The 22,137-nt window shown below is 41.5% G+C and overlaps 1 protein-coding gene across 7 annotated transcripts in view; it reads left to right on the top strand.

The window, feature by feature from the left end:
- Positions 1-22,137, top strand: part of PDE8B (phosphodiesterase 8B) — a 217,240-nt gene that overhangs the window by 2,784 nt on the left and 192,319 nt on the right. For 2 of the 7 annotated variants that reach the window (XM_023618136.2, XM_023618133.2), the window contains exon 1: positions 2,488-2,842. The exons of the other annotated variants lie outside the window; for them this stretch is intronic. The gene's annotated coding sequence lies outside the window, so the exon portion shown is untranslated. Of the gene's footprint in view, positions 1-2,487; positions 2,843-22,137 lie in introns of those variants that run through there. 7 annotated transcript variants of the gene reach the window in all.

Raw genomic sequence — 22,137 nt, 5'->3', positions numbered from 1 at the left:
ATCCTTTCTTGTTTTTATCAATATGACTTGAGTATCTTTTCATGTGAGCAAAAATATTGACATCTTTCTTTTTAACTATATAGATTTGCGAGCAGATAGATGAACCATAACTGATTTAACCAATACCTTGTGAGTGGATGATTTCTAAATTTTCACAGTCACATAGAGTGCTAGCATAGTGGATCTTATTTATATTTTTCTGCATACCCATTATATTCCTGGTGTATCAATTCCTAGGAGTGGAGTTGCCGTGTGAAAGAGCGTGGTTACTATTTAATAGATACCGCCAACTTGCCTTCACAAAAAGAAATGTAAATTCTGGTTGGGGTCCAATTCTTCTGCTAATATGTTTGGGCTTTTGGTAAACGAGTGAATCTGAATGGATCTCAAGTGTATCATTTGTAAAGTAGAGGGGGTAGGACTTGTTGGTTGCCAAGGATATTTCTGAAAATATATACAATTAGAGGTTGAACAATGGAATTGTCCATATTTGACCATTTTTTACCTACAAAGGCAGAAATGTAATATGATTTCACCAAATGACACGTGAATTCCTGAAGTATCTGTTTTCGGTACCCTGGCTTTTCGGAGGTAGGTTTGTGAGTGAGAGGAGACTAGCCTATGCCGTTGTCACAAACCAACCCTGAAACCTCAAATGGCTTTAAAAAAAAGTTTATTTCTCACTCACATCATGTGTCCAAAGCAGGTGAGCAGACTGCCCTGTACCACACGGTCATTCAGGGAGCCAGGCTGACAGAAGCCGCTCCGCCATCTTGGAGCTGCACGATCTAGAACGTGTCATCTCTGAGGTCCCATGGCAGGGGCGGAGAGAGAGGCTGCGGAGAGCTGCCACGTCCTCTTCCATGCCACCCACCAGGAATGAAGCTTATTTCTTCTATTTACAGTTCTTTGGTCACAACTAGTACATGGACCTCACTCCAATGTGTGGAAACTGGGAGATATTGTTTTCCTGTGTCTAGAAAGAGGAAATAGTATGGCAGTACATAATATCGTGTACTAGTTTGCTGGGGCTGCCGTGACAAAGTATCATAGACTGGGTGGCTTACACCACAGAAATTTTTCCTCAGAGTTCCAGAGGCTGGAAGTCTGAGATAAAAGTGTCAGCAGGCTTGGTTTCTTCTGAGGGCCTCTGTCCTTGGCTTGAGCACCTTCTGCCTGTGTCATCATGGGATCTTCCCTCTGTGTTTATGTCTGAATCCCTTTTTATAAAGGCACCGGTCACACTGGATTAGGACTCTCCCTGATGACCTCGTTTAATGTTAATCACCTCTTTGAAGATTCTGTCTCCAAATGCAGTTACATTCTGAGGTACTGAAGGCTAGGACTTCAACCTATCAATTTTGGGGGACACAATTCAGCCCATAATACATTGTCTCTATCAGATGGCACATCCTGAAGGGTAGTCACCCTGTTTTTATTTGAGGAGGCCAGTATGTTTCTGAGGCCACATTATGGAGTCATCTCCCCCTTCACATCACATCCTCTCCCATTGACTAACAAGAAGTCTTATTTTCTGAATTCCCTGGGTGTTACTTAAAGGAGCCCAATGTTACTACTTGCGTCAAGTAGCCTTTCGTTAATGCCATTGAATCCAATGGGAGACAGGGTGACTCTGGGTGAGAGATGGTAACTGGTGGCTAAGAGCATGAATCTCAAAGCACACCACCTGGGTTCTAATCTCAGCTCCACCACTTGCCAGCAGTGTGTCCTTATTTGTAAAACGGGAAGAGTAACACTTCCCCCATGGGGTTATTGTGCCAATTAAATGAGATAATGTATAGAAACTGCTTGGCATATACTAAAGGGTCAAAAATGGTGACTATTATTCTTTGCAACCTCAGAAGCTCATGGAACCCTTCAGGCCCGGTGAGCGACTTCCAGACGCCAGGGGCACAGACAACCCAGTGGCTCTGCTGCTTGAGCTCCAGGACTTCCGCGGCCGGCCGGGAGCCTGTGCTCCTTAGTAGGGTAGGAGTCGCACGACCATTGTAAAGCTGCAGCAGCTCACTCTCATTCACGTCATAGGTTTCCAAACCGATTTGAGAGCCAAAAAGGAACACAAGAGTCTATCCCCTTGTATAGCCCCTTAAAATTATTATCCCCACTTCAGTGAAGGCAACTAGGGTTGGCAGTTAAAGTGATTTGTGAAAGCAGCATTTCCGTTTTTCTGAGATGTCCCCTTTCCCATTTCAGTGGCCCTGGAATCGGGGTGTGTTTTGAGAGTCAGACCTGGAAGCTTTTCCCATTAACCTGCCAGGGAAGACAACCTCAGACTTCTCTTTTTCTTGGAAACAAAAGGGGTTAAATAAGTGTGGACTGCTCTGCAGGTTGGGTAGATTATCTGCCTTGATTATTGTGAAACTCTAGATTCTTGGCTGCACTAGGACTCGGAGAGCTTGGAGTTGTCATGTGGCCTTGGGCCTGCAGGACCGGAGCAATAGAGAGGCCAGCAGGCAGCAAGGTGGTGCCTTCTCAGGTCAGGGTGAACCATGCACGTCATCTCTAGCAACTGTGTGTATCCCCTGGGGGGTGGAGGGAGGCCAAGACTCTGCCCGTGGGTGGTTGCTGGCCCTTCCTATGAGACACCAGATCCTCTGCATCCTGAATTTCCCCTGCTTCCTGCTGTAAGGCTGTAAGCTAGGAACTAAGGCCACGTGTGTCTCGTGAGTTGATTACCAGTCTGAATCTGTGAGCTCCAGTGCTGGTGGGGCAGCACCTTACAAATTGCAGTGGGCCAGGCTGTGGCTGAGGTGTTCTTGTCACTGCCTGCGAATGCGTCTCCTCAGTTTTAGCTTTTGATGTTTTCGACTTTTCAACCGAGGTAAGTCCATTGTCGATAATACATGTGTTGAGTTTAACTGCTGATTAAGGTGGCTTCAAAAAGCTTACACTGTGATTCGGCATTGAAACAAAACGTTACTGTTTACATGGTTACACAGAGAGTCAAGGGAAGAGAGCATGGGGTATAAGTTTGATGTTGATAAAGCAAATATTTGTTGATGGAGGAATGACGCAATTTCAGTTTTGTTTTGTTTGTTTGTTTTTTGCAAAGTAGCAGCCAAGTGCTTTTAATAAAGAAAAGATACCCACAAGTACATAAAGCTAGATTTGTGTTTTGTTATTGAGATATGTGTAAAAGGATTGCCTATCACATGTCAAGGAACTAAACTGAAGGCAAGAGAAATTGCCTAATCTCTCGGTGTAGAGGAAGAAATTCAAAGCTGTGAGAGGCTGGTGGAACCAATTCTTCTATCCCGTGGGACTGTCATTAGGCCATTATGTCATAGTTAATGGGCAGCATTTTTTTCTTAGTGGTACACAAAGTTATGGTGTTTTGTAAAATCAATGGCGTCTTAGATTTGAAGAAATATGGCAAAGTGGCAAAGAGGGGACAGGGACCTAAGTCTGCTGTCTCTCAAGTGGTCATTTTCCCCTCTTACGCCAAGGTGCACATTCTCCGACCTAGGTGTTGGCTGACCCCAGCTTCCACACTGGTGACATAGGTCACTTGAGTGACCCAGAGAGGGGGTGCCTCCTTAAATTTGGCAGCCCAGCTGCTTTGCTTCCCTGACTCTAGTCCCACCCTGGTTTAAATCTTTGAAAGAGTTTTCAAAGTTTTCCCTAGAGGACTAAGAAAACTAAATTGAAGTACACATGGCTGAAACAGTAACTATCTACCATGTGTAGCCCGCCAATATCCTCCGTTGTCAATGTTACTCCTCTTGATGAGATCTGTGGAGAGCCTTACTAAGAAAGCGGCTGGGGCATTGCTAGTAATTGACTGAGTAAATGTGCTAACACTCCGTGAGAGCTTTACTGTTGTACCTGTGTTAGGAGGCCACGGGTGATTAAAGAATAGGAAAACAAATAACTTCTCTAACTTTTTAGGATCTTTTTTCTAGTTACAATTAACATTTTAAAAAGGAAATTCAAGACCATCTTTCCTGCAATGGAATGGAATATAAAGAGAAAAATTAAATTCTTTGGGTATCTTTCATCAAATCCCCTCTGTTTTGAAAACAGCACAAAAAGACCCTATTAGTAAGCCAAGAGTGCTTTAGAAAGTTGAGGCATTCTGGATCCTGTCCTGGCTGGTAATGGAATGAAATTAGCCAGATTGAGATAAATAATATTGACACAGGGTTTACTATGAGCATCTTTGTCAAGCAGTTCATTGAACAGCATTTCTGCCTGAAAAGTACCATTTTGCAGTACACATTTTCATGTCTCAAAGAGGAATAACTCAGTTTTATCCCAGAATAACTTTTTTTTGATGAGAAAGATTGGCCCTGAGCTAACATCCATTGCCAATCTTCCTCTTTTTGCTTGAGGAAGATTGTCACTGAGCTAACATCTGTGCCAGTCTTCCTCTACTTTGGATGTGGGATGCCACCACAGCGTGGCTTGATGGACGATGTGTAGGTCCACATCTGGGATCTGAACCTGTGAACCCTGGGACACAGAAGTAGAGCACGTGACCTTAACCACTACACCACCCGGCCAGCACCCCTAGAATAGCGTTTTTTGAGGGACACTGGCCACTGAAGTATTTTCACCATCTGTCTTTTATTGAGCAGGCTTCTACTTTTAAGGAAGGGCATTTCAGATCTTTTAATATGGCATGCACTGGGAGTTCTCAACATGCTGTCACTCATGTTGTGGGAATGAATCCTGTTGAAAAGGCCATAGCTCACCCATTGATCTCTGCAATGGCAAAAAAGATCCTGTGGGGGCCGACTTGGTGGCGTAGTGGTTAAGTTCACATGCTCTGCTTTGGTGGCCCAGGGTTCACAGGTTTGGATCCTGGGCACGGACCTAGTGCTGCTCGTCAAGCCGTGCTATGGTGGCGTCCCACATAAAATAGAGGAAGATCGGCACACATGTTAGCTCAGTGACAATCTTCCTCAAACAAAAAGAGGAAGATTGGCAACAGATGTTAGCTCAGGGACAATCTTCCTCACAAGAAAGGGAAAAAAAAGAGGAAAGATCCTGTGGTTGCAGGAATTGCGCAAAAGGAAAATAAGCAGGAAGGTGGGAGAGGATAGTGGAAAGAGTAGAGGGAAGGCTGCTCGGAGGAAGCACTGTGTCCCCACCCTCTTGCATCATAGCACACGGAGGACAGTGGTAATATTGTCTGAGACACTGAGGCCAGTGGACAAGGCTCTGTGTCTGCTCTAGGTCCTGCATGGGTGGCCTGAGGGCTGAGAGAGCTGGTAGCCCATCCTACTGTATCCGTTCGGTCAGTATGTGGTAAGGAAGCCCTGGTGGGAAGGGTAGCCCTCAGGAGGAGGGAGGGAGGGAGCCCAGGGACCACTGCATTATTCGCCCCCACCTGCCTCCAACACCAGGTGGCCTCTTGCCTTGGCCCACTTGTGGCTGGCCTTCCTGTTCCTTCGCCAAGCCCTGCCTTTGGGGGCACATGCTCCATCTGCAGGGCTTTTCTCTGTCTCTGTCCACAAAGACTCTGGAGGTCAGTGAGAGAGGAGGATGAAGGCAGCCGAGGATGGTTGCTTCTCCCTCTGACTTCTCATCTGTAGAAGGAGCAGGTTTCCATTGTCCATGCAACAAGTGATTACTGAGCATCCAGCATGTGCCAGACAAAGAAAGTGTCTCTCCTCTTGGAGTTTACCTTCTGGTGGGGGGAGATGGTAAAGGATGAAAAAGAGAGAGAAAAGAAACAAAGTTGGATGGGAGTATGCACTAGGGAGAATCTAGGGAAAGAAAGGGAGAAGATGAAGCAGGAAAGGACAGTAAGGACTCCCCGGGATGGGGTGAGGAAGGCTGCTTTTATCAAATAGAGTGGTCAGAGGAGGCCTCCCTGGAAAGGTGACATTTGAGCCGAAGCCTGAAGAACGTGGGGAGTGAGCCATGTGGATACTTGGGAAGTGCATTCCAAGCAGGAGGAATAGCAGGTGCAAAGGCCCTGAAGGAGCATGTCCACATGTTCAAGGTGCAGCAAGGGGACCAGTGTGGCAGGAGAGAGTGAGCAAGGTGGAGGGCAGTAGAAGCTGAGTCAGAGAGCTCACGGAGGGCCCGACTGCTGAGGGCCTTGTCGTCTGCAGTAAAGACTGAGCCAGGTGAGAGTGACGGAATCTGACTTAAGTTGTAGGAGGATCATCCTGGCTGCTGTCTTGAGAATAGCCTGAGGGGAGCCATGGTCAAAATAACGGCCCCTTCCCCCTGGAGTAACCGACCTCTGAGTGCCCCTAAGATAGTGTTAAAGGAGGGAGGCAGACCATAGTTTGTTAGCTGAAAAATATTGCTCTACATAAATGAACCAAAATCAGTGGAAATATGAGAACCAATGGAATGATTGGTTGCAGAAATTTATCTGATAAATGGGATGACAGAGAGAGAAGCCCGTGATCCATGGTTTTGGTGCCCCTGCCAATGAGGCTCAACCAAACGCCAAGAGAAAGCGATTCTTTCGCTGATAGCTGATCTGACACGCAGCTGGGGTGTGATGGAGGTGCTCCTGTGATCCTCATGTCCCTTGGCCCCAACAATGTCTGTCTGGTTTCGAGGACTGCTTTTACAGGTCTAAAAATTGTGTTCCCATCATCACTTTGGGTCTACAGTATGAACCGGCTGTCTGATATGTGTTGGCCAAGGCCTTCTACAGAATTAACCCAACTGCTGGCCTCTCAATGCATTTTCTAGAAAAACTTCAATTAGCTAAAGATAAAATCAGCCCAAGAATAATATGGTTAGTAAGGAATGACAAGTTTAGTTGTGCTCGGGCTGCCGTAACAACATACTACAGCGTGCGTAGCTGAAACAAGAGATATTTATTTTCTCACAGTTTTAAAGGCTGGAAGTCCAAGATCAAGGTGCTTTAGGGTGAGTTTCTGTGAGGCCTCTCTTCATGGCTTGTAGTTTGTGCCTTCTCTCTGTGTCCTTACAACATGGTCTTTTTTCTATGCACTCACGAGCGCTCTGTGGGGTCTCTTCCTCTTTCTATAAGGACATTGGTCCTGTTGGATTAGGGCCCCACTCTTCTAACCTCATTTAACCTTAATTACCTCCCCAAAGGCCTATCTCCAAATACAGTCATCTCGGGGGTAAGACTTCAAACTACGAATTTTGGGGGCACGCTTCAATCCGTAACGTCAGGATTTATATGAAATATCCAGAATAGGCAAATCCAGAGACAGAAAGCAGATTAGTGGTTGCCGAGAGCTGGGTGAGGGGTAAATGGAAAGTGACTGCCGAATGGGCATGGAATTTCCCTTTGGAGTGATAAAAATGTTCTGGAACTGGAGAGCAGTGGTGGTCGCACAACGTTGTAAACATACTTAATACCACTGAATTGTATACTTTAAAATGGTAAGTCTTATGTTATGTTTTTACCACAATAAAAAATCAATTAATATAATTCACCACTTAGAATAAAGGAAAAAACACCATCATCTCAATAGATGTAGGAAAAGCATTTGACAAATTCGCTACCTCTTCATGATTCTCAATAAATCAGTTGTGGAAAGGAACTTGTTCAACCTGATAAACAGCATCTACAAAAACCCTACAGCAAGCATCATACTTACAGAGAAAGACTGAATGCTTTTCCCTAAGATGAGGAACAAGGCACAGATGTGCACTACCACCATATCCACGCTGGAGGGGCGAGTCAGTGCAAGAAAGGAGGAGAAAGAACTAGAAGATACTCAGAGTGAGGACGGAGTAGAACTTTGTTTACTCAGACAACATGATTGTGCAAGTAGAAAATCCTAAAGACTCTAGAAAATTGCTACTAGAACTAATAAGTGAATTTAGCAAAATCATAGGACACAGGTCAATAAAAAAAATCACATATCTTTTGTGTTTGGCTTCTTACCCTTAGCATAATGTTTTCAAGGTCCATTCGTGTTGTAGCGTGTATCAGTACTTCATTTTTCTTTTGATGGTTGGCTAATATTCAATAGTGTATTTAGACCACATTTTGTTTATCCCTTCATCTGTTGATGAACATTTGGGTTGTTTTCACCTTTTGTCTATTGTGAATAGTGCTGCTGTGAACTTTCATGTAAACGTTTTGAACATCTGTTGTCAATTGTTTTAGGTAGATACCTAGGGGTAGAATTGTTGAGTCATATGATAACTCTGTTGGAGTTTTTGAGGAACTGCCAGACTGTTTTCCATAGCACTTTCACCATTTTACATTCCCACCAGCAACAATGTATGGGGGTTCCAGTTTCTCCACATCATGGCTAACATTTGTTACTTTCCTTGTTTTGTTTTTTCTTTAAGTTATAGCCATCTTAGTGGGTGTGAAATGGCATCTCATTGTGGTTTTGAATTGTATTTCCATAATATGCTTGTTGGCCACTTGTGTATCTTCTCTGGAGAAAAGTCTATTCAAGTCCTTTGCCCCTTTTTTGATTGGGTTGTTTGTCTTTTTGTAGTTGAATTGTAAGAGTTCTTTATATATTCTGGACAGTCAATCTTATCAGGTATATGATTTTCAAATATTTTCTCTCATTCTGTGGATTATCTTTCACTCTCTCGAGAATGTCCTTTGATGTGCAAAAGTCTTTAATTTTGAGGTAGTCCAATTTATCTATTTTTCTTTTGTTGCTTGTGCTTTTGGTGTCACATTTAAGAGACCATTGCTGAATGCAAGGTCATGAAGATTTGCCCCTACATTTTCTTCTAAGAGTTTTATAATTTTAGCTTTTAAATTTAATTGTTTGACCCATTTTTAGTTAGTTTTGATATATGATGTGGGGATGGAGTCCAACTTCATTCTTTTGCACATTGATTGACTTTTGAATGTGAAACAAATATTCCTAGGATAAACACTGCTTGGTCGTGGTGTACTAGTTTTTAAAAATATATTGCTGGATTTGATTTGCTAAATTTTGTTAAGGATTTTTACTTCTATGTTCAGAGATATGTTTACCTGCAATATTCTTTTTTTTATAACATCTTTTTCTTTTGGCTTTGATTTCTCGATAATTCTAGCCTTATAACATAAATTGTGAAGAGTTCTATTGCTCAATTTTGTGAAAATGTTTGCGTAAGTTTAATATTATTTCTTCCGTATGAGTTTTATAGACTTCACTTGAGAATGCTTTTGGGACTGGAGCAGGTTTTAAATACAAATTCAATTTCTTTAGTAGATATAGGGAAATTAAAATATTTTTTTCTTGGGCCGGCCCCGTGGCCGAGTGTTTAAGTTCGCATGCTCCGCTTCGGAGGCCCAGGGTTTTGCCAGTTCGGATCCTGGGCGCAGACATGGCACCGTTCGTCAGGCCACACTGAGGTGGCGTCCCACATGCCACAACTAGAAGGACCCACAACTAAAATATACAACTATGTACTGGGGGGACTTGGGGAGGAAAACGCAGGAAGAAAAATTTTTTCTTGAGTAAGTGTTGTTACTTTGGGTATTTCTAGGAATATGTCCATTTTATCTAAATTGTTAATTTATTAACACAGATTTGTTTGTAATATTCCCTTCTTACCCTTTGAATGCCTGTACAGTCCTGATGTCAGTAATTGGTGTCTTCTGTCTTTTTTTATTGGTCATTTGCTAGAGGTTTATCAATTTTATTGACCTTTCAGAAAACCAGCTTTTGGATTCATTGAGTTTGCCTGTCGTTTACCTGTTTCTTACTTATTAATTTCTGCTTTTTTATTTATTATATCCTTCTTTCTTCTTAGTTAGGATTTCATTTGCTCTTTTTTTTTTCTAGACACTTAAGTGGAATCTTAGAACACTGAGTTTGGCCCTTCTTCTGTTCTAAAAAAGCCTTTTGAAGCTATAAATTTCCCTTTAGATATCACTTTAGCTGCATCTACAGTTTGACTTCTTTTCATTTTTATTCAGTTCAAATATTTTTTAATTTCCCTTATGCTTCTTATTTGACTTCTGGGTTACTTAGAAGTATGTTGTTTAATTTCCAAATAATTGTGGATTTTCCAGATAATTTTGTTATTGACTTCTACTTTAAATCCACTGTGGTCAGAGAACATTCTGTGTATGATTGCAGTCTTTTAAGCGTACTGAGACTTGTTGTATGGATTAGCCTGTGATATATCTTGGTGAATGTTCCATGTGCTCCTGAAAAAAAAGTGCATTCTGCCTTTATTGGGTGGCAGGTTCTATAAATGTGAATTATGCCAAGTTGGTTAATGGTATTTTTCAAATGTTTTATATACTTACTGATTCTTTGTCTGTTATATCACTTGGTATAAGAGGAAGGTTCTAAGTATAATTGTGGATTTTTCTATTCCTCCTTCCAGTTTTATCAGTTTTTGCCTCATGTATACTGAAGCTCTGTTATTGAGTACATTCATATTTAGGATTGTTATGTCTTCTAGATGAATTGACCCCTTTATCATAATGAAATGCCCCTTGTTATTTTTGAGTACATCTTGTTCAGAAATCTACTTTATCTGATATCAGTATAGCCACTTTAGCTTTTTTGTGTTTAGTGTTAGCATGGTGCAAAGGCCAGGTATATCTTATTATATACTATTACTTTTAACTAATCTGTGTCTTTATATTTAAAGTAGATTTTTTTTTAGACAATATATACTTGGCTTATTTAGAGTGCTTAGATCATCTACATTTAATGGCATTGGTAATTACATTAATTTAATAGGAAAATAGTAGGATATAAGTGTATCACATTAATATTTGTTTTCTATTTTTTCCATCTGTTCTTTATTTCTTTTTCTCTCTCTGTGTTCTTTTGTGTTAATTGAGTAAGTTTTATGATTCTGTTTCATATTTTAGTTACTTCTTTCTTTTCTTAGTAATTGCTCTTAGATTTACAGTATATACTTTTTAATTTGTCACAATGTTCTTTCAAATAATATTATACTCGTTAGTGTATAATGTAAGAGTCTTACAATATACTTCCATGTACTCCCTCCCATCCTTTGTGCTATTTTTGTCACTCATTTTACTTCTACATATTTTATAAATACCCCAATACATTGTTGTTATTTTTGCTATAAAATTAATTATCGTTTAAAAGCAATAAACATAAGAAAAAGTCTTTTTTATTAACCCTCATATTTACCATGTTAATGCTTTTCATTCATTTGTGTATATCCATGTTTCTAACTGGTATCATTTTCCTTCTACTTGAAGAACTTTTAAAACTTTTCCTTTGTGATTGCTGGTGATGAATTCTCTCAATTTTTGTTTGTCTGAAAAAGTCTTCATTTACTTTCATTTTTTGAATGATATTTTTTCCTGTGTATAAGTTGACAGTTTCTTCTTTCAACACTTTAAGGATATCTCTCCGTTTTCTTCTGAATTTCATAGTTACCAATGAAAAGTCTGCTATTCTTATCTTTCTTCCTCTGTATTTATGTTCTTTTTCTCTGTCTCCTTTTAAGATTTTCTTTTTATCAGTGTTTTCAGAAATTATATCATGTTGTGTCTTGTTATGGTTTTCTTTGGTTTATCCTGCTTGAGGTTTGTTGAATTTCTTAAGCTTATGAGTCACTGAGGCTTTCTTAATTTTCTTTTAGCTTTTTCTCTCTCTTTGCTTTAATTTGAGTAGTTTTAATTAGCATGTCTTCTAGTTCATCGATCTTTTCTTCTACTGTGTCTAATATGCTCTTAGTCGTTTTTGGTGACTATTTCCTTTCAGGACTTGTATTTTTCATTTCTGGATGTTCCATTCTTTTTTCGATTCTTTTTTAAAAATCTTCCATTTCTCTTCTCACAATGCTTATGTTTTCCTTTTAATACTGGACAATAGTTATAATAGCTCTTTTAATGTTCTTATCTACATTTCAGTATTTCTCTTATTTCTGTTTTTATTTACTGATCTTTCTTTTGGTTATTGGCTGTATTTTCCTACTTCTTGGCATACCTAGTAATTTTGATTGTATGCTAGACATTTGGTATGTTACATTGTTGACTATTTAGATTTTATTGTCTTTAAAGAATGTGGATTTTGTTTTGGCAGACAATTAAGTTAATTTTGGTTCAGTTTGATCCTTTTAAGACTTGTTTTTAAGCTTTGAAAGGTAGGTCTGGAGTAGTCTTTTTTCTAAGCATTCTTTAACCTTATTATTAAGGCATGACCTACCGGGTTCCATACTGAATACCCTGAGTGATCAACAAGGGCTCTCCACTCTGGCTACTGAGAATTTGGATGGCTCCCACTTCTTTGTGAGCTCTGTAAATTGTTGAGCTTATGGCTTTCTCATCATTCCTGGTCTGGCCATTCTCTTCCATGTCTTCCTGCTCGTGCATGTCTTTGTATTTAGGGAACTTGCAAGTGCCCCTCAATTTTCCTTCTATGTATAGCTGCTTCTTTCTGAAACTCTGCTGCATGATCCTAGCTGCATAAGCCTCTCCAAAGTGATTTCTGTTCCCTCAAGTCAGTGAAGCCACAGGATTCTGTCTGGGATTCCTTTCCTGCTCCAAGGTGTGGGATATCCCTCCAGAGTGAAAGCTGAGGTAATGTTGTACACCTCATCTGTTTCCCTTCTCTCAGGGATGACAGTCCTGAGATACCTATTGTCTGAAGTCTGAAAGTAGTTGTTTCATATTTTGTTTGGTTTTCTAGTTGTTAATGGAAGGAGGTAAATTTGGTCCCTGTTTCTTCATTATGGCCAGAAATAAGTCTATTCTACAAATAGTTATTCATGATCCTACACAAAAGGTTGTCATCTTAAAATGCTATTTTATTTGAAGATGTACTCTGAGATGTTTTGTGTTCTTTTTTCTTCATTCTTCTTCCATATAATTAAAAAAATAAACTATGGAAATTGCAGAAGAATTTGGAAGCACTGCACTATATTGTTGATGTTTGTTATTGTGGAGTTGTCTGTATTCCCACAGTGGTTCCTATGCCTGTTCTTCTTTGCCTGCACACCCACTCCAAACAGGGCTAATGTGACGTTTTGATACAGTATTTAGGTTCTGACATGGCTCTCAGACCCTTCCCAGGAGGAAATTCAAAGTCTCTTAGAAGTGGAGATGGCCATCAAGTCTTGCTTCCTACATTTTCTGAGAATGCTGATTACTTATAGATGTGGCATCTCAAGCTCATTATCATATATGTTTTACACTCACCTGTACATACAGGAGAAACAATATATTAAAAGTACAATTAATGTGGAAATTTATGCCATCTGAATTGTGGTGGGTTATGAATTTCTTATAGAACTTTCTGCAATTTAATGCTTAAAGTGTCTTATAAATGTATAGACTTTGTGACTGGTTTCTCTCTCTCACAAAAGTGTTAAGAGAAGGAAAATCTTAAATCCTGGCTTGATTCTTTAATTTAACGAGGGATCATTCTCATACTGGATTTCTTCTAACATGTCATTTTCATTTCTAAAGTCTAGGGAGATTTTCTTTTTCTTTTAAAACTGATGTTTATATTGGCGATTTTAAACAATCCTCCATTAAGAAGGATCTAAATCATATCTTTTAGATCTCAGTGAGAAATGCAGTGCACACGGCCTTGGCCATATATTTAAGGGCTACGTAGGATTTTTATAACCTATAAAAGTTTGATGACTCCATGCTTAGGAGAAATCAAGTAACTACTTAGCCATGCTAGGCGGGAGTTCATGTGAATGATAAACAGAAAGGAGGTGTTGAAAAATTTCATAGCCAAAGGGTAAAAGAAGAGAAGCATCCAGAGATACATAATATATACAGAAAGTTTATACAGAGATAACACTTGTAAAGTACAAGACTTACATAGTAAGCTACCTCCTTAAATGGGAGCCATTATTATTACTGTTTTCAGCCAGCATTCTGAAAATAATTCTATCTGCTTTGTGTACTCACACTGGATTGAATTCACACTATCTTTCTCCTCCTACTCTCCAGGCCACTGCTTCCTAGAACTTTATTATTCCTAAAAACTAGTGGACTTTTGTCCTCCTAGGCTTAAACACCATATATTAAGCAAAAACATGTCAAGTACTCTACTGGAAATTTATATGGTTCTGCTGGTGTGCATTAAAACAATGAGTTTACTTCAACAAGTCCTTGCCCACCCCCCCCCCCCCCCCCCCCCCCCATGTATCAGAAAGGGTGAAGACTCTTGAAAACCTGTCCTTAGAAGTTCCTGGCTTGGAGGGACATCCCTCATATCCACAACCTTACAGTGGTTATAAACTGCCAGATAATAGTGCTGTGTGACGTTCTTTTGTGCAATGAAACATTCAGGTTTAAACACAAGTTCTATTAGGCTTCAGAAGACAAACCATCACAGATGAGGATTCTTTCTTTCATCGTTTTTGTTTTGCAATGTCCTCCTTTATGGATAGTAAGTGTGATGGGAGACCAGCATCATTGGGGAACTAGTTAGAAATGCAAATTCTCAGGGCCCGTAATGTGTATTTTAGGCAATTCTGATGTATGCTAAAGTTTGACAGCTGCTGGTGTGGAGCAGCCTGGAAAGTCTCCTCTATCTGACTTAATTTATTATACGGCACATCACATGAGGTATGAAGAAGTAATCAGTCATGCCCCCAGCTACTGTTGCCTTGGAGATGTTTAATGGTGTAACACGGGAAGTGCCATGTGGCTGAGCAAATGTCAAATTTTGAGAAAGAAGAGACTTTCTGCCAGAAGCCTTTGAGAACACCTCCTTTCACAGTCCCAGAATGCAAAGGGAGAGGATTAAAACATCAGAACCACAGAAGGTGCTAACGCAGGGCCCTTGGGCTGAGCTGCAGCCTTGAGGCACCTCTAGCTAAGAAGGAAAATCCCAGGGCTCAAAAGCTGTTCTCGAAACAGGAGTATCAAAAGACTGAATATAGCAATCTGGACATGAAGCGAGAAACTCATATCCCTGCATAGACCCGACTGTAGGGAAGCCCAAGGAAGCCTTGGCAAATAGACTGTTTTCTTAGCCACTGGGAGAGGGAGGCTGCGCGCTTGTTGGTGTGGAGGGCCTGGAAGCTGACAGGGGGCACCTTCTTGCTGTGTGCCCTTCTTGTGGCCTTTTCTCTGTGTGTGCACCTGGAGAGGGAGAGAGAGCTCTGGGGTCTCTTCCACTTCTTATAAGGACACCAGTCCTATTAGATTAGGGCCTTGCACTTATGACCTCATTTAACCTTAAGTAGCTCCTTAAAGGCCCTGTCTCCAAAAGCAGTCACATTGGGCGTTAGGGCTGCAACATCTGAATGTGTGTGTGTGTGGGGGGGGGGGGGGGGGGGGCGCGGGGGGAAGGGCACCATTCGGTCCAGCACAGTTCTTATCATCCAGTTCCTGGATTATCATAGCTCCTCCTGATCCCCATTCCTGACTCCTTTCACCAGTCCTTCTTGAATATGCGACCAGGTTGATCTCAGTACAATAGCACTTTTAAGGTACAGTCTCACTGAAAAGCCTCAGTGATTCCCAATGACCAGAATTTCATCAAACTCATTAGTCTGGCATATGGATCCTTGGTCATGGCCTCCCTTGTCAGCCGAAATCAAGCTCTTCTCTTCCCCGACACCACACACCTTTCGAACAATCTAGTTGATTGTTCTCAAGCATTCAGTGTATGCTCCTACCTCTAGGCCTTTGCTCACATCATTCTCTCTGGAATGTAATGTCCTCTTCTGCACTTATTCACATCTGCTCTTTCTTCCATGTGCCACACTCCATCCCCTCGGTGACGTCTGCACCACCTCCACCCACCTTGGCCTTCCTCCCTGGGCTTGGATTATCTTTTCAAAGTAGGTGTTAGCTACACTTCTCTGTGTGTATGTCTGTGTTCCCAGCTGAGCTGTCTGAGTGCAAGTACTGAGGATTTCCCTTCTTTGTGTCCCTCGCAGGCCTGGTGCAGTGGTGGGCGCTCCAACACTGTTCTCGTTGTGTCAGTGGGTGGATGCCTGGATGAAAAAGAATAGTCCTTTTAGGTGAAGGTTTTCTAAGAACCTTAACTTAAATCTCATCTCCTCTGAGATAATATCCATAACCCTACCCCAGTCTCTATCACATGGATGTGTCTAAAATCCCTGTATAACCTTCACCACCACCTGGGAATTTTATTGTTCGTTTGTTCTACCAACCCCCATAGTATTCTCAACTCTCTATAGAAGAGACTCTTTCTGTCTTGTTCCGCAATGCCTAGTTAGTGTCTGATACATGGTAGCCACTCAGTAAATATTTGCTCAATGAATGAATGAATGGATAACTTTAGCATCACTAGTGTAATGAACTCTTCTGAAGCCTAGCAAAGTGAGCATGCAGGACGGCTTGCTTAGAAACTTGAACCTTTTTTATTACCCATGAGGCATTGAGGAAATGTCACAATAATTTAGAAACAAAGGTGCTTTGCTTTATATATTGTATATCTTAAGTCAAATTGATGTGAATTAATAATTTGTACCCTGACTTAGAATACCCAAAAAACTCAAAGTGTTATATAAGAATATTTATGAGGCCAGGCTTTTCTACTATTTTTTAAAAAGCCAACATTTAATCATTTTGCAAACACCAATCATTTTGCAGAACAATGGATTTGTTTTCTGAATCTAGATTTTCTCATGGGGAGTTTCCTTATGGATGGTAGAACCTACAGTGACTTCCATTACGTACAGGAGAAGTTTCAGGGTCTTCCATCTTCTGCCTTCTTTCTTCCCCTTCCAATTTTGCCATCCTCATCTCAGGAGACACTGGCTAGTTATCTCATCTGCTCACTGTCTTCTGGATCCACCAAGGTTATTTCTGCCTCTATGCCTTTGCTCACGCTGTTCCCCTCGCTTGAAAAGTCCTCATGGTCAAGATCCAGCTGACATGCTGCTTCTCCAGCAAGCCTTCCCCAGTTGTCATAACTACACTAAAGAATTAACAGCACCACTCGTTTTTGCTCTTATACGTTGATACGCATGTGTTATTCTCTAGCATTTCTTGTGTGTAAGTTTCATCTCCCTGTTTCTCTATGAGCTTCTTTGGAGTAGGACTGTACTTTGTGCTTTATTTGTATGTTTTTTTATGCCCGATATTTTTGTGAAATGTATTTACAAAGGTTTTTGGAAGTGAATGCTCCATCACTCATAGCCTGACTATTTGGGTCCAGGAAAACTCTGAAGGTGAGTAGCTGGGATGTTCTGGAGTCCCTCTCCAGGGCTGATCCAGGCTCTCCCTGTGGTGCTCTTATCAATAGGAAGGACAGATCACTTTTGTATTACGTGGGTTCAGGGCTCAGTGCTCACTGAATTCCATGGTGGATGACGTTGACCTAAGGAGGTCAGATGTTGACTGACTCTCTCCCTGCATCTCCTCTGTTTGCATATTCTGTGCCTGGCATGGGAAAACTGCCCTGTGGGCCAAATCCTCTCCTGGGTTTCATTTGGTCCCTGGCAAAAGGTCCGAGAAGTGATGCACCTATTGTCAAACATACACCTTATTTTTACTCTCTTAAAAGAGCTGTATCTGTAAAACCACTTGGTAGGAATGTTTCACCATGAAAGTGGTTCCCTGTGTCTTTCTTTGTCTCTCACTTTTTTCTGCCCCGTACCTTTGTGTATCTGTGCATCTGGTTCTGTAAGTAGTTCCTTTGTAAATGTGTATGCATTTAATTTCTCTGTCTCTGTTTCCATCTATGTCTGATTCTCTCCCTTCTTTAATTTTTCCCATCTGCTACCTTCTGTGTGAAGGAAAAAAAAATCAGTGGAAGTCCATAAAAGAAAATATATTAGCTAAAATTTTTTTGAGGAGTGAATTAGAAAACAACACACTTATTCATTTACATTGCTTTTGTATTCACTGAAACAGTTTTTCAGAAAAAGAAACCTCTTGTGCTCCAGTTCCCTCTCTATGTCACTTTACGTGTACTTATGAACCTCAACAGATAGACATGCATTTTTCATAGCTGTAAGCAACCTTACATATACTATATTTTTAACCTAAGATTATTTGATCTATGCACATTTAAATAGTGGTATTCTGACCATTAGTGTAGTTTGTTGAGCTATTCCCTAAGTGTTGGATATTTGGATTATCTCCAGTTTCATTATTGTAAATAACATTGCTACAAACATCTTTATATAAATTATTATTTTATTCTTTTGTTTTTTTATGATGTGTATTACCAGAATGAGGATTATCAGATCAAAGCATTCACTGACTTAAAAAACTAAAAGCATAGAACATAAAACTCTACTCAATAAAAGAAAAAAAAAAAACCCCAAACCCCTTCAATTTTGAGTTATAACAGTTAAGAGAAGAGAAAGGCAAAAGAAGAAGAAATGAGAAAAAAAATCATTCATTCAACCAGTATTTGAGCACTTACTATATGCCAGGCACTGTTCTAGGAATTTAGGATCCATCAGTGATTAAGAGACCAAAATATTCCTGCCCTTGTAGATCCTATATTCTAGAGGGGAAGATAGACAAGAAACATAATACTAAACGAGCTAATTATGTAATAAGTTGGAAGATGATAAGTGTTATGAAAAAAGAAAACTAGCCAGGCTGAGGGGAGGCAGGAGTGGTGGAGGGACCATGGAGGGGGGTGTGGGTTGTGATTTTAAACAGGAGTTATTGAGGAGATAACATTTGAGCAGAGACTTACAGGAGTGAGGATGTTAGCCATGCCACTATCGATGGAAGGAAGAGCAAAGCAAGCAGAGGGAGGAGCTCTCGGCTAATAGTGTTAGGTCTCCTGGAGAAGCAGCAAGGAGGTCCCGTGGCTGGAGCTGGAGCGGGAGAGTGAGTGCCAGAGGGAGGAGGGCTCAGAAAGGCAGAGCAGGACCACATCAGGCCGGGTTTTGTAGGCTGCCGTTAGGACTTTGACTTTGAGTCTCGTTCCCAAAGGAGGCTGTGGAAAGGCTACAGGGACTCACCTTCTTTGAAAGGGCCGACCTGGACCTGTCCTTGACCCCCTGCATCCAAGCCTCTGGGATGGGACCGGGGAACTGTTGTATTTCTGACAAATTCCTCAAGGTGATCCTCATGTGCAGTTAGGTTCAGGACCATTCTTTCAGTTAAAAAATTCCACTATTCTAAATTAAAAATAATTTAATAAAAGGAAGTAAAGATTTCATAGCATCCCCGAATGTTGGTGACTTAGAGACTTTGGAGATTGTGCAGGGAAATTGAGGCCCAGAGGTTAAGTGACTTGCCTGAGGTTTTGGAACCAGGAGTGGCAGCTTCAGCCTTCACACTCCGAGTTCAGTGACCCTTCCACTGTGCCGGGCTGCCTAATAAACTGTGTCATTTCACTTCTCAGGCTGTTAGACTTCCAATAAGCTCCACCATTAGGAATGTAGTTTGAATCCAGAGCTCTGTAGGGTTAATTGGTCGATTAAATGTTTGGTTATCTAAAGATCCATCAGAAAGTCGCTATTGTTTTAACCTTTATGGTTAAGAATCATTCCAAATGTATTAATCACATTTTCTGCTTCTTTAGAGGAATTCTTGAAGAGCTCTATACCGTTTTAGAATGGGAAGGGACCTTAATTGTTTAGGATTCTGCAGTGCCTCTGGGTCATAATTCTGAAATAAGCTCTTATTTAACCTCAGTATAAAACATACAAGCCATTCAGCTGACCCTAGGCATATCTGAGGTTTAGTTTATGAAGAAATTTCTGATTTAGTTTGCTTTTTGATTTGTTTCTTCGACATTCACTGTCGCTAAATTTTTTTCACTTAATTCAATTTTTTTTATAACGTTGGTTTTTCTGGCCTTATTCTGTAACTCGAAGCTAAATTTTATTTGCAGTTTCTGAGCTCGTAGACTTTGCTGTTATCCTGGAATGCACTGACATTGTGACGTGGGAGTCGGTCCAGAAATCACCAACATGAGCAAGAACTCAGGCCTCAGAGCTAAGCTGGGGAATGATTTCCGTTGAACCATTTCTCCTCCACTTGCACACTTCTGCATGTTTCAGTGACCAAATCTGTGCCAGCAACGGGGGCAGGTCACACATTCCCACCGAGAACACTGGTGGAGATTATAGGGCTACATTATTTTTTCCTTTCACTGAGCCAGAATTGGCAGTGGAAGTGGTGTCTGAGGAAAGAATTGGAAGTATTGGCTGCTCTGGGAATGGGAGGAAAGATTTATACCTTGTGCACGTCCCCCATTCCGTCTTCTGTTCCTGTAGAAGAGTCACCTTCAGTGAGGGGCGCTGGTCCCAATATGAAAGGTTCCATGAACATACGAAAGCAGCTCAGTCCTGTTCAGTAGCTACCTAGAGGTTATTTACTCTCTCAAGGCTTAATCTTTTTTTTTTTTTTTAATTTAGAAAGTTCAACTTAAATCTATTTCTGGGTGACTTGTCTTTTCGTGATTCAGCCCTTAATGTTCTCTGCCAGAAGATTGGTTGTAATTTCTGTTTTATCATGGTCTCCTTGCCTTTAAACCTCAGTGAGGGACTGGCCCTTTTCTCTTCTCTGGGTGGGTTCATCACAGTAACTGCATTCCTAGAGGAAACTCTGAAGAAGTGGACATGTGGCATGAGAATTAGCACTGCTCTCAATTTCCAAAAAAGGCTGCCATTGGTAGCTCCATGAAGGATAATGGCTGAAACGGGTGTGTATAAGAGAAGCTCTAGGAATGCTGAATTCATGACTTAACCTTCCATGAGGGATTGGTATGGAGACCAGTGCTTTTGTCATTGAACTCTGATGATGCTTGCCCAGATTCTCAGTGGTCCCTTGGAAGTAGAGCAGATGGCAGCCATCCGGTGTAGGCCCATTTCAAATGAATGATTGTCCCTGTATCTCAGTCTTTACCATTTAATGTGGTGTTCTTATGGGCATGGATAGGGACGAGAAAGCACGGACCCAGGCAGCCTGGAAGGGAACTGTGGTGGAAGCTGTGATGCCAGGAAAGAAGGATGCACTCCTGTGATGCCAGCAGTCAGCCCTCAGCTCAGCTGTGAGTCTCATGGGGGACTGGCCTCAGCTGAAGAGAGCCACCGTGCCCAAGGTCACTGAGGTGGCCTGCAAGTAACTACTGACACTCACAACTACTGATCCATGTGGGGTGAAGGCCTATCCTCCTGACCCAACTCAGGACAACTCTAAAGCATCCTCTAAGCTTGAGAATCCTCCCTGCAGGGCTTCCTGAGGCTTTTATTGAAGCTGCATCCTAGCTCAATTTCTCCCTCGGCTCAATCTTTCCTCTCTCCCTCTTTTCCTTCCGGATGTTGATTCCAAGAGTGAGTCCTAATAAACCTTCTGCCTGCTAAACGCTATCTCAGAATCTGCTTCTTGGGGAGCCCAACCTGCACAGAAATCTTACGAGCAATTTGCCCGTCCTTTAGAAAATATAGCATAGACTTTTTCTGTATTAACCGGAGATGGACTTTTTCACGTCATCAAAATTTTTTTTTAAAAACTTGGAAAGTTGAAGAGTTAAACTGAGAAGAAGAGAAACAAAGGGAGAAGAATTAGGTTAGACTAGGTCTTTCTCCTCTACCTGAATTTGGGATTTGGGGTGACACGTTGCTTCTCTAGGAAGGTTAGAAGCTGTCGTCTGAAATCTTCATCTGGTCACTCCAAAAGTTGATGTTATGGGGAGAGAAAGGAAGGGAAGGAACAAAGATGTTATTTCAATTTGGATACTGCCTTTGTGCTTTGCAATATGCCTCTGTGTTCTTGTTATAAGCAGCTGAGTCCTCTCTTAGGCCATCTCGTTTCTCCTGTGGCAGCAGGCAGGGATCCCTGGAAGAACCAATGAATAAATGGGCAGTGGTGCCTCGCAGCTGTATCCCAGATTTCACATGAGGGGAGGATGAAAAGCAGCCTTGATACCTTCCAAAAGTATTCTTGTTCTTGAGTGAAGCTTAGCCTGTGAAGGCCTCACTCAGGGGAGCAAGGGGAGGCATTTTTGACTGCCCAGCCCACAGCGTGAGGAGGAGCAGTTGATAACGGGAGGCTGGCTGGGGTAGAAGCCAGGGTGAAAATTCAGTGACACCCAAGTGAGAGCTGAAAACTCTGGAGGAGAAAGCCAAGAACCATCCGGACAGCTTCTTTCTGTTCTTTCCTTGACCTCAGGGGGAATTTCTGTGTTTAAGGGTTCCTTCCAACGCAGGGCCTCCCATCCCTTGGCATGAACCTCCAAATGATGAGCAGACATGGAACGGACTTCTGAAGACGGGGTCACCGTCCAACTCAGTCTTCAGAGTACGGGGGAAGGGAAGCGTGAGGTCTCTCTCACCTGTCTGAGCGTACGGAGAGGC

The sequence above is a fragment of the Equus caballus genome, chromosome 14 (genome assembly GCF_041296265.1).
Source record: "Equus caballus isolate H_3958 breed thoroughbred chromosome 14, TB-T2T, whole genome shotgun sequence".
Lineage (NCBI taxonomy): Eukaryota > Metazoa > Chordata > Mammalia > Perissodactyla > Equidae > Equus > Equus caballus.
The sequence above is the reverse complement of the archived record's forward strand: the minus strand, read 5'-3'. Positions and strand labels throughout refer to the sequence as shown.